The following is a 12,695-nucleotide window of genomic DNA, read 5'->3' as shown; positions in this document are numbered from 1 at the left end:
TAGCAACTCAGCAAGACCCTGTCTTTATTTTTTTAAATATTTTTTTAGTTGTCAATAGACCTTTATTTTATTTATTTATATGCGGTGCTGAGAATTGAATCCAGTGCCTCACATATGCTAGGCAAGCGCTCTGCCACTGAGCCACAACCCCAGCCTCAATACCCTCTCTTTAAATAGAATATTTAAAAAGGGATGGGGATGTGGCTCAGTGGCTAAACACCCTGGGCTCAATTCCCGGTACAAAAAAAAAAAAAATCAGCATACTATAGTGACACAGTCATATCAATTTTATAGCTGCTCAATTCACAATGGCTAAACTATGGAACCAACAACAGAGGAGCAATAAAAAAAGAATGTGGTACATATAAACGATGGAATACTTCTCAGCCATAAAGAAGAATGAAATAATGGCATTTGCTGGTAAATGGATGGAACTGGAGACTATCATGCTAATTGAGATAAGCCAATCTCCCCCAAAAAACGAAGGCCGAATATTCTCTCTGATAAATGGATGCTAACTCACAATAAGTGGGGACGGGGGAAGGGAAGGATAGAAGTTCACTGGATTTGACAAAAGGGAATGAAGGGAAGGCAGAGTGGGAATAGGAAAGACAGTACAATAAATTGGACATAACTTTCCTATGTTTTTATATGAATACAGTGTAACTCCACATCATGTACAATTGCAAAAATCAGATATTATACTCCATGTATGTATGATATGTCAAAATACATTCTACTGTCATGTATAACTAAAAAGAACAAGTAAAAGATTTTTAAGAAGATTCAAGCTATAAATAGCACAGTGGCATGTGCCTGTGTCCCAGATACTCAGGGGATAAGATAGGAGAATCACCGGAGCCCAGAAGTTCAAGGTTAGCCTGGAGAACATAACAAGACCCCATCTCAAAAACTTAAAAACAAAAACCCCAAAGTATAACAGACCAGCTTTCTGTTTGCTTGCTTTTGGGGTTTAGACATATTTGATGTGTTTGATTTATTGCCATTTTAATGTTGATTGATTTTTAACGCATCCCCTCTTTGTCCAGTGGAAGCCTATTTAAGTCAGCTCTGAGCTCTTTGACCCAGTCCTAGTCATCTATGATTGTTTTAATTCTCCTTGTATAATGTCCCAGATTCATTTTCTACCTTGCTTACACATACAGTCATTTCTTCAAGACATACTAATGTCATTTTTTTAACAAATGATATTGAAGTATTAAATCATAATCTGGGCACAGGGAATGTTCATTATTATTTGGTCATTGTTTCTGGGGCTTTTGGTGAAGAAAGTTAGGAATATTTATTCATTTGTTTGTTTGTTTATTTATTTTTGTGCTGGGAATCGAACCCAGAGCCTCACAAATGCTAGACAAGTGCTGTGCCACTGAGCGGCACACCCAAGCCCAGAAAGCTAGGAGTTTCTGAAAGAGGTAAGGATACCCATCACGTTCATAATGATACCTCCAATTCTATTTTAGGACCACATGGTACTGACTTAACTTATTTTATCTTGTGTCTGTATTTTCTTTTTCCACAAGAGAATCCTGTTCTGGCATTACCTTTTAAAAAGAGAAAAACTCTATCTCCTTTAATTTTTATTAGCGCTTTATAGTTACACGTTCATCCTGACAAACGCATACATGCATGGAATTCAGTTTCAGTTCATGATCTGCCCTTCTCCCCCACTATCTCCTTTATTAAATAAAGGCAACAGGTACAATTGTCATAGTAGAGTTCAGTTAATTCATCCTTAATGGAGTTTTGTCAACCTGCCAGCTAACAAACAACCGAATACTCTAATTTGAGGGAGGGGACTATTGGAAGATGTTTAGAGACTGTGGAAGGGCCAGAGAGGCATGAGGGGAGGAAAGAGAGCCAGCGACAAGCTCCAGCCACAGGACAAGGCTGCATGGAAAACTCCGCTGATCTTGCCCATGGACAGCACAACCACTCGTCTCACTGAGATTAGACACCAACCTCGACACCTGTCACACTGCCACTGCTGCCCCCCAAACTGACACCTCTTACTTTTCCCTGATAGAAAGTGGGTCCCCAAGCGCTGTGTTCTTTGTTTTCTCCTGACTAAGCCTCTTGAGAGTGCATCTCATTAGATCTTAACTTGAGCCCTACCTGCCAGCGAGCTGAGAAGGTGAAGTGTGGCTTCTGCCTTACCTAGCCAGGACTCGTGCGATGGGATTCTTCAACATGGGAGGGTTGCTCTAAAGACACTCAGTGTCCATAAACTTGGTAAATGCAGACACACTAGCACTATAGTTTGGGTCTGAAGTGTCCCCAAAGGCCTGCATGTTGAAGACTTGGTGGTCAGCCTGTGGTGCAGTAGGGAGGTGGGAGAATGTTTAGGAGGTATGGCCTAATAAAGGAAGTGAGGTCTCTGGGGACATGTTCTTGAAGGGGATTTTGGGACCTTGGCCCCTTCCTGTCTTTCTAGACTTCCTCTACCACATGCTCCTGCCATGATACACTGTGATGCTACAGGTCCAAAGCAACATGGCCTCAAACCTCAAAAACCATTAACCAAAATCATCTTTCTTCCTTTTAAGTTACTATCTAAGGTATTTGTCACATCAATGGAGATCTAACTAACAAAATTAAAATGCTAGTATGAAAGTGTGTTCTCTGAGCCTTTCTGGAAATGCATTTCACCCTGGGCTACTTATTTGATACTCTGTCATTCCCAGACTTCACCTGCTCTGTCCACATCATCAGTACTCCAAATTCACCCTTCCTTCTTTCTAATATAAGTAGCTATGGCCCAGCCTACTCCCTGACTTATGGTGCCACACGAGGTCTACATGTTCATTTGTTTTCCTGCTGCTGGAGACTGAACCCAGGGGTGAATTTATATACCCAGCCCTTTTTATTTTTTGAGACAGGGTCTTGCTAAGTTGCCCAGACTGTACTTGAACTTGGGATCCTCATGAATCCCTGGGATTACAGGTGTGCACCACCACACCAAGCTCTGGATTGGTTTTTAATATCAAAGTCCACTGATTCACTTGCTTCATGCTGAGCTCATGCTCAGGTGACAACAGGTATTATCTGATAAGAAGTTGACCAAAAAAAAAAAGTTGAAATTATCAAAACCGTGGATTTATATTTACAGTACAGTTTCACTTTCCAAAGTTTTAATTACTCTTGATTAACCATAGTCCAAAATTAAGTGGAAAATTCCAGAAATAAACAATTCTTAAATTGTATGTCTTTTGGAGTAGCATGATGAAATGACAAGTCATTCTGTTCCATCACAACCAGGACAAGAATCATCCCTTTATCCAGCGTATCCACATTGTGTATGCTACCTACCCAGTAGTCACTTAGTAGCTGTCTTAGTTATCAGAACAATTTTCACAGTATCATAGTGCTTATGTTCAAGTAACTCCCATACAATATGCTAACATAGCACCATTCACCTCACTTCCTCTTATCACCTAGGCATTATTTCATCTCACATCGTCACGAGAAGGGAAATTACAGTACATATAATACATGAGACCACACTCATACATTATTATTGTTCTATTTTATTAGTAGTCATTATTGTTAATCTCTTACTATCAGCTTTCCATTATCAGAACAAATACTTGAGATAATCAACCTACAAAGAATAAAAATTTATTTTGGCTCACAGTTTTGGAGGTTCCAATCCATGATTGTTTGGCCACATTGCTCTTGGGTCTGTGGCAAGGGAACACATCATAGAGGGGAGTGAATGGTAAAGCAAAACTGCTTATCTCACAGTGAGCCATGGAGCAAAAAAGAGAAAGAGAGCTGAGCAAGATGGTCCATGCCTGTAATCCCAGCTACTTGGGAGACTGAGGCAGGAAGATTGGAAGTTTGAGGCCAGCCTGGTCAACTTAATGAGATCCTATTTTGAAATAAAAAATTAAAAGAGCTGGGTTTAACCCACTGGGTTCAATCCCCAGTGGAAAGAGAGGGAGAGGGAAGAAGGAGGAGGGGACTACAGACCCACAATTCCCTTTGAGGGCAAGCACTCAATGACCTAGCTTTCTTCCAATAGGACCCATCTCTTAAAGGTTCCACTACCTCCCAATAGTGCCAGGCTGGAGACTAAGGCTTTAACACACAGACATTTGGGGAACATTAGCATCCAAACTTCAGCAGTAAGTATGCATGTATACAAAAAACATAAGATACACAGGGTTTGAAGTTTCAGGCATCCACTGGGTGTCTTGGAACTTGTTCTCCACAAATAAGAGAAGCTACGGTACTATTAACAATGACATTTTTCACTCTAAAGAGTCTGTTAAATCTTAAGGTATTAACACATATTATGAGGTCAGTGTGATTAATGAGATATAAAAATTAAATGACCAGTACACAAAGACAAGCCACTATAATTTTTCAGTGCTTTAAGTCATTCAATATTCAATTAGTAATTTACAAAATTTCATTGAAAATGATAAATGTACAGCTTGAGGTCTCTTAATTAAAAGACAAAGACAAACAGCCATAAACCATCACAGAATCATGTTTTCTTTCCACAGGAAAAAGGACTGAAATTATACACAGAAACAATAGGGCAAGTCTGGTTCGGTGACAGCTCGGGAGTCTGAGACAGGAGGATTTCGAGTTCAAAGCCAGCCTCAGCAACAATGAGGTGCAAAGCAACTTAGTGAGATCTTGTCTCTAAATAAAATACAAAATAGGGCTGGGGATGTGGCTTAATGGTTGAGTGCCCCTGAGTTCAATCCCTGGTACCCAAAGTAAGAAAGAAAGAATAGGGCAAAAACTATAATTCATTATTCTGTCAGGAAGCACTGTTGGAAGATGCACAGAATGGAAGAAACAAGAAAAAAAAAACAAAGGTAGAGAAGATATTAATGAAGGCACAGATGTTTCTACTATAGCCAAGCTCATGGATATTTGCTAATTATTTGATCATGAAATACAATATACTATTTTTTTTAGTGAGCCCTGTGTATTATAAAATATATGTCCTCAGTCATTTGCGCCTATGGTCCCAGCTGTTTATGAGGCTAAGGCAGAAGGATCACTTGAGCCCAGGGGTTTGAGGCCAGCCTAAGCAACATGGCAAAACCTTATCTCAAATAATGATAATAATACCCAGTATTCACTGAGCACCTAGTCTGTCCTGGGTACCAGGCTAGGTTTAGGAGCTTTATGTATGATAACTCACTCTTTTTTCTTTTTGATACCCAAGAACGCTCTACCACTGAGACACATTCCCAGCCCTTTTTTATATTTTATCTAGAGATAGGGTCTTGCTGAGTTGCTTAAGTCTTCGCTAAATTGCTGAGGCTCGCTTTGAACTTGAGATCCTCCTGCCTCAGCCTCCCAAGCCTCTGGGATTACAGGAAGGTGCCACTGTGCCTGGCAGTAAGTTACTCTCAAACCAATGAGGTAAGTAGCATCACTAACCCCATTTTTCAGATGGAAAAACTAGGGCACTGAGCAGTTAGATAACTTACTCAAGGTCACTCAGTCAGTAAGGGGACATGTTAGGAAAAGAACAGGCAGTTTAACCTCAGAATTTCAGCTTTTAATATGAACACTCTTAAATTTTACTTATACCCTGTGGGGAAGAATGTATTTTAAAAATCAAGGCCAAGATAATGCTGATGTCGAAGCATTATTAGGTAGGGTTCGGGTGCTATCCTACATTGGAATGTTAAATGCATAATAAGCTACGAAATGTCTTCATGTAGTTAACTTTAAAACCTAGTAGAATCTGTGTGTGGGGTTTTTTGTTGTTGTTTGGTGTTCTCTTTGTGCTGTATTTTTAAATAAGATTGAAAGGGGCCAAGAAAACATTTTAAATTACACAGAGATTTTTCATTTTGTGGAAAAGAGTTTTTGAACTTGAAGATGTCACATGGTTTTGTTTTTCGTTTCTTGCAGTGCTGGAGATGGAACTAAGGTCTCGCAAAATGCTAGTTAGCACTCTCAACTGAGGTTGGAGGAAAAAACCTCCCAACCTTGTTTTTTTTTTTTTTTTTCTTTTTGACACCCATTCCAATTTGCTGAACTTTTCCCAAGGAAACTCATGCTATAGAGAAATTTCAAAACAGATGTGTGGAAAGTTCCATAACCAAGTAATCTCACTGTCAAAAGTGATGTCTCACCTGGAAGATCTATTTGTACATTTGGAAATAGAATCAATAGGATTAAAAATTTAGTATGATTCTATCATAAGCACAGCCAATGAATGAAGCATCTTTCTTCTTCCAGTCTATTTTTGCGAGGCACATTTTCTGGATTAAAAATATAGTTTTAATGATATATAACTGGTATGTAATAAATATACATAAGTATCCAATCTGTTTTTTAAAAAATATTTTTGTTAGTTGTTAATGAACCTTTATTTAATTTATTTATATGAGGTGCTGAGGATCAAACCCAGTGCCTCACATATACAAGGTAAGCACTCTACCACTGAGCCACAACCCCAGCCCTCCAATCTAAGTTTTGACATACATGTACACCTGTGAAACCATCACCACAATCTATTACTCTCAGCTTTGATAACTGTCATGTAAAGTATTGCAACCAACTGGCCTTAGAAACAGACTTTCTAGTCACTCTATTTCCAAGTGTCAAAATACAATAAAACAAAAATAAGGGGGGGAGGTAACCTCAGAGTGGATAAACCTGACAAACATGCCTGAGTCAGGGGCTCAAGGTCAACGTTGACATTGGTGAGTCCTGTTGACAATATGTACTCCCCCCCCCAGAATAAATTAAAGGAGTTAATATTATCACACTTTAAAAATAGTCGTTTGTAACATGCTGCTGTAATTAGAACAACCAGTTTGGGGGTTACTGATACAAGGAATTTCAGCAGCAAACTTAGAGCTTCCTTAAAACATAAAAAATGAGATAGTGAATTGATGCAAACCTATACGTCTGAGAAAAATAATCTTGTGAACATTAATACTCAGCTAAATATGATCACTGGCATTGTGACTTGAGCCAGGCTTTAAATTTGAATTAGGCCAAGGGTAGGAAGGCTCCCAATGGAGGAAGGAATGGGACTCAAAGTTGGAATAACTTGAAATGCCAGGGACAATGCGGAGACCTGTTTTGAGGGAGCAGAATTACATATGAGAACAACAGGAAAATAATTATGTTTCAAAGCATATGCATCAACACCTCATGATGAGCTGAATCTTCAACAAAGCCCAGTCTAAAAAAATGCATCTAAATGAGAATTTAGAGAGCCAAGACGCACCTACGTCTTGCCATACACTGAGTGCAAGGGTATGGCTTTGCACTTCCTTCAGGGTCACTACTAAATTATAGGGACTTCAAAAATAATAGTCTCTTTCTAAAAAGATGTTGTTTATTTATAATAAACTATTTTAGTTAAAATATTTGACCAGGTAAAAGCTCATGAGCATCACGCTGACTTCCAGGTTTTACCTCTCAAATATTCCTGAGAAAACAGCAAGGTAAAAGCAGCTTTCCCCCCTTTCTAAAAACTCTTTTCCAGAGGTTGTTCAGACTTTTCTAGATGAAATGCACAGGCGATATTGCAGTTAAAGGACAAACTGAGGAACTGCTTCCCACTGAACCCAAACGGGGAGAAAACAATCAGTATAAACTGCAAGGGAAAATGCAGCTCCAAACTGAATGGAGCAGGAGTCCTTGGCTAAGTAAAGGATGAAGCAAGATGACCCACTTGAAGTCCCTGCTACATCATGAATGCAATTCAGTTTGGGAAAAATAGTTTAATGTATCTCTCAGAAAAAAAGTCTATACTTTGCATCACAAAGAAAACAGTGGTTATGATGTCCAGCACCATCAAGCAACCTTCATTCTGTCCCATACTGGTGAAAGGGAATCTAAGGTGGGCGGATGTTCAGCATGATGAACTGGTAGTCATTGCTGACTTTGCCGCCATCATAGTAATCTATCATGTATTTAACTTCTGTGCCACAGTAGTTGGTGATCCAATCATGCCTGTCGAAAGGCAACTCAGACCTCATCCAAGAATGAATTCTTGCCCTTGGTGAACACTCTTTTGCTTTCCCTTCAATGATAGATCAATGATGGGTCACAAGGACATTTCGAAGCATAAAGTGTTTCCCACTGCAAAATCTCCTTCCAAGCCTGTTCACTGTTCTGATTGTGATTATAATGATGTTACACATATCTTTCTAATATCCCCATCCTTCCTCCTCCACACTTTAACATCACATTTCAGAACCTCTATTCAGAAGGATAAACACTTTTTCTCTGAATCTGCTCATGGAATGCACAACTCCTCTCTGACAGCTGACAATGCAAAGGCTGATCTGGAGGCTGTTTGGTTAGGTGGTAGCACCAGATTTGCAGGCTCTAGGTTCTCCTTATTCTTAGCAGCACCGCCTGTAATGGGAAACTCCGTGTACTCATATGCATGATCTTGGTGGGCAGGCACAGAGTGTTTTGCTCTCACAGGTTGGATGCACTCATCAGACAAACTTTCATTTTTCCCTTCATGCCAAACAACTTTAAATTTCCTCCTGCTTCCTCCTTGGGCTATTCCAGGTGGCTGGCCTGCCTCTAACCCAAGCCTGGAGGACAGCAACTTACCAACATCCCACAGTGTTTTGTTCTTTGTTTTCCATCATTTTATTCTCTCGCCATTTCTTTCTTTTTTCTTTTTCTCTTTCTTTCTTTCTTTTTTTAGTTGTAGATGGACATGTTATCTGTATGTATTTATTTTTACATGGTGCTGAGGATTGAACCCAGTGCCACACACGTGCGAGGCGGTTGCTCTACCACTGAGCACAGCGCCAGCCCTGCATTCTTGATCTAATGCCAGCCCTGTATTCTTGATCTAATATGATGAAGACCTTTGACTCTGTGATCTTCCTCCCCCAAAAATCACAACTCCAAGGTCTTATGAGAAACATCAGACACATCCCAACAGTGGGACATTCTATAAAACATCTGACAGTACTACTCAAAATTGTTAAGATGATAAAACAAGGAAAGTCTGAGAAATTGCCTGAGTCAATAGGCTAGAGGCACAAATAAATAAAATGTTATAATTTTGGACAGAAAATGGACATTAGGTAGAAGCAAAGAAATCTGACTCAACTAGAGTGCACGAGTACACCCACCAGCGCAAGAGCAAAAGCAAGCCGTTGTTTTGCTCACTCTAAAACTAGGGTTTTTTGAAATCCAAAAGGCTTTGCACCTTTATTAAATAAAATTTGGAAAAATTATTTTAGACTTTCCAACTTTCTATTTAAAATAGTACATGTACATAACTTTAAAATCACCACATAGAAACATGTGGCACATAACTAAAAACATGTCATTGATGAAAGCCACATTGCTCTAGTCAGAAAGAGGGACGATTTCCACATTTTTAGTTCAACTGGGCCTGGGTTATCATGGCCACAGCACTTTGGCAGATGCCTCAATAAGTCATGACCCTCCATTCCAAGGTTCTAGGAAAAATTTCTTCTGCCCATCCTCTGAAAACCTAGGGTGTTCCACAATAGGGGTACACTAAAAAAGCCTGTGTTAAGGCCTGCTGAAGTGAGTACTCACAGGGGGCAGAATAGCCATGACATCCCCTACTTCATAGGTAATAAGGCAAGATGCTGATTTGTTTTTTTATTGCTTCATAATAGTTATACATAACATCAGGATTTGACATAATTATAAACGCTCTAATTAAGTCCCTAGTACTTACCCTTGCCTCCTTCTCTTCCCTCCCCATTTCCTTCCCTCTGCTGACCTATTTACATTTTTTTTTTTTTAAATTAGTGCCTGGTGGTTATACATAATGATGAGATTCACTATAGTATATTCATTTAAGGACCACTTTGCCCTTTGGTGCAGAAAAAAGAGCCTGACGCTGACAGTGGCTCTGCCACTAATAACGTGTGAGCTTGTGGTCCCGTTTCATCAGTGACAGGGAACCCTTCTACTTCCTTCTGTTTTCTCCATGTCCATGATATCCCATGAGAAATCTTAAGGACAGTGTTATGAGAGTGGACCCCTGGGCCTCTCCAACTCTTAGGGACTCACCATACATCCTAATTTGTCTCTCCTTATTATGATACTCTTACTTTAAGTGTATCAGTTGTCACAGCAAATGAAATCAGATCAGATCTCCCAGACACCTGGGCTGGCTCAGACCTTAGCTGCTGAGCGCAGGTAAGCAGGTAGGAGGACTTTGCACCTGAGTCAATTGCCAGCACCTGAGGCTAAGGGCAGGTGGGTAGGGCCACATTCCCCTGAGGTCAAAGCTGAGTCACCAAGGCAGAAACCAGATGAGTAAGTTTCTCTCTGAACAAGAGGGGGCTACGATACCAGGGGAGCAGAGTGGAGCCAGCCTAGGGTGAGGTCTACGCGCAGTTCCTGACTTCTATTTCCTTACAAAATTTAAACTTAATCTCTATATGGCTACCATCTACATCTACCTCAACTGTATATAAGAATTTGATTCAATGAACCCATACCCGGTTGAGTGTAAAGCAAATATGGCCATAGTGAAGGAGACGGGTGGGCTTTACTGCCAAGACGCCTACATTCTTCTTTTTTTAATGTGTAATAAAGGTCCTAGATGACAGCATTCCAATTTATGAAGTCACACATTGGGAAAGCGTTTATTTTATCTGGTCACATTTTTGCTGTTTTGTACAATCCTACACGGCAGGTCAATCATTTCAGGAGAATGGCCATTATGTTCATGGTGACCACATATTATTTCATTGAAAATTCTATCATTCATTCCAGGTATTCTTTGGCTGTATTCCATCTTCCTTTCTTGACTACTTAAGGAAGTCCTCTTGGAGATAGGTAGTCTCCCGGGGAGAGAGAAAGGAACCCTTAGTAGATGGAGACCTGGATCTATGAGCATGACCAATCATGTTTATCCCTTTAGTTAAATGAATACCTCTAGCATATGTTTTTAGTGAACCACATAGAGCAAAGCCATAATAGATTTAAATGTTACCAGATTCAAAGACTTATATGTCGACAAATGTTCTATGGCTAGGCTGCTTAACTAAAAAGAAATATTCTAAGTCCCAATTATCAAAGGATTGCCATGGCATTTGATTTTCAAAGGAGCTTGCTTCAGAACCTGTGCATGTCTTCCCAGGAAAATCATTTGTGTAGTTAGCTCAGCTCTGGGTGCATCACTCATCTCTTCTCTGAGAGGCAAGGGTACCCCCTGCACTCTGCCTTTGGGGTGTGTTTATCTTAGTTGTCCAGAAATAGATCTTTGCTCATACCTTGCTTTTCATACATTCTAGAATTTATTTTCAGCAGTGAAAGTCAAGAATCCACTTGGGGGTCTCCTACATTCTGATCTATCCCCAGCTGTAGCTGTGCTGACCTGTTTGGATAATGTCTAAGTGGAAACTTTTGCAATTTCACCATCTCTGAAGTTCTCTGAGGTACATGATCAATAGGCATGCTGGTAATGGATAAAAGTCCTTAGTTGACCAGTTGGCTAGTTCCAGTGGACAGAAACCCACTTCTAGGGCAAACTTGAAGACCCATTTTCTATGACTGACATACAGTGAAGGAGGAACTCCATTAGAGCTGGGTTTGGAAAACCTCAGCTTGCTGTGACACAGGAGTACTATACCTCCAAATGTTAAGATGATTAAACTAGACACTGCCCATAAAAGGCTAGCAGATGGTAGACGCTAAAAAAAAAAAAAAAAAGAAGCTGGTCGGCTGCATTTGGAATCAGATCAGGAATGCTAGAACCATTTCCTGGCTGAGATTAAGTGACAACCTTCTTTAAAGCACACTGGCAGAAACTGGCTTCAAAAATAAAAAGGCCCCTCTCCTCCATGTCTTTCTTGGCAGCACCTAAATGACCAGGCAGAAGGGAGAGACGATGGGGAAGTCAGAGAACCAACTCGTTCAGTGGCTCAACCCAAGGTGCTTTTTGGCAGGAGACTCATAAAGTGCTCTTTCTATTCCAGTGTTCTAGGAAAGATCCCTCATACATACATATGTGTGTGTGCACACTTACATACGGGTGTATGCAATATGACCTTGAAAACTGCTCCAGATATTTAAATTATATTAAATGGGGTAGGGATGAATCAGCCCTGAAATTTACTTTCCAGAGTATCACAGCATTAAAAAAGCTTAGTGAAGACAGACATGGTGGTACATGCCTGCAGTTCCAGTAACTTGGGAGGCTAAGGCAGGAAGTTTGCAAGTCTGAGGCCAGCCTCAACAACTTCATTAAAGAGGCCCTAAGAGGGCTGGGGATGTGGCTCAAGTGGTAGCGCGCTCGCCTGGCATGCGTGTGGCCTGGGTTCGATCCTCAGCACCACATACAAACAAAGATGTTGTGTCTGCCGAAAACTAAGAAATAAATATTAAAAAAATTTTCTCTCTCTCTCCCCCCGCCCTCTCTTTATTTAAAAAAAAAAAAAAAAAGAGGCCCTAAGAAACTTAGAGAGACCCCCATCTCAAAATAAAATAAAAAGAGCTGGGGATGTAACTGGGTTAAATCCCCAGTATGGGGGGCTGGGGGAGCATGAGTCTTAGTGGCAATAACACCCCCTTCAACTAGGTCTCCTAGTGGCAGGTTATTGAAGAAACTCAGAAATGAAGGCTGCAAACATTTCTTTGAAAATTTAGTGCCATAAGCCCTCTTCATTCTTTCTAGTATCATTGAGACAAAAAGTCTGTCATTAATAAAGTACCAGTAGCCAAAC

The 12,695-nt window shown here is 40.2% G+C and overlaps 1 pseudogene; it reads right to left on the bottom strand.

Moving 5' to 3' along the window:
• Positions 1 to 7,556: 7,556 nt before the first annotated feature.
• On the bottom strand, positions 7,557 to 9,721 carry LOC107153552 (annotated as a pseudogene).
• Between the last annotated feature and the right edge of the window lie 2,974 nt (positions 9,722 to 12,695).

The sequence above is a fragment of the Marmota marmota genome, unplaced genomic scaffold, assembly GCF_001458135.2.
Source record: "Marmota marmota marmota unplaced genomic scaffold, marMar, whole genome shotgun sequence".
In the NCBI taxonomy this organism is placed as follows: Eukaryota; Metazoa; Chordata; class Mammalia; order Rodentia; family Sciuridae; genus Marmota; species Marmota marmota.
This window is presented reverse-complemented; position numbering and strand designations above follow the sequence as displayed.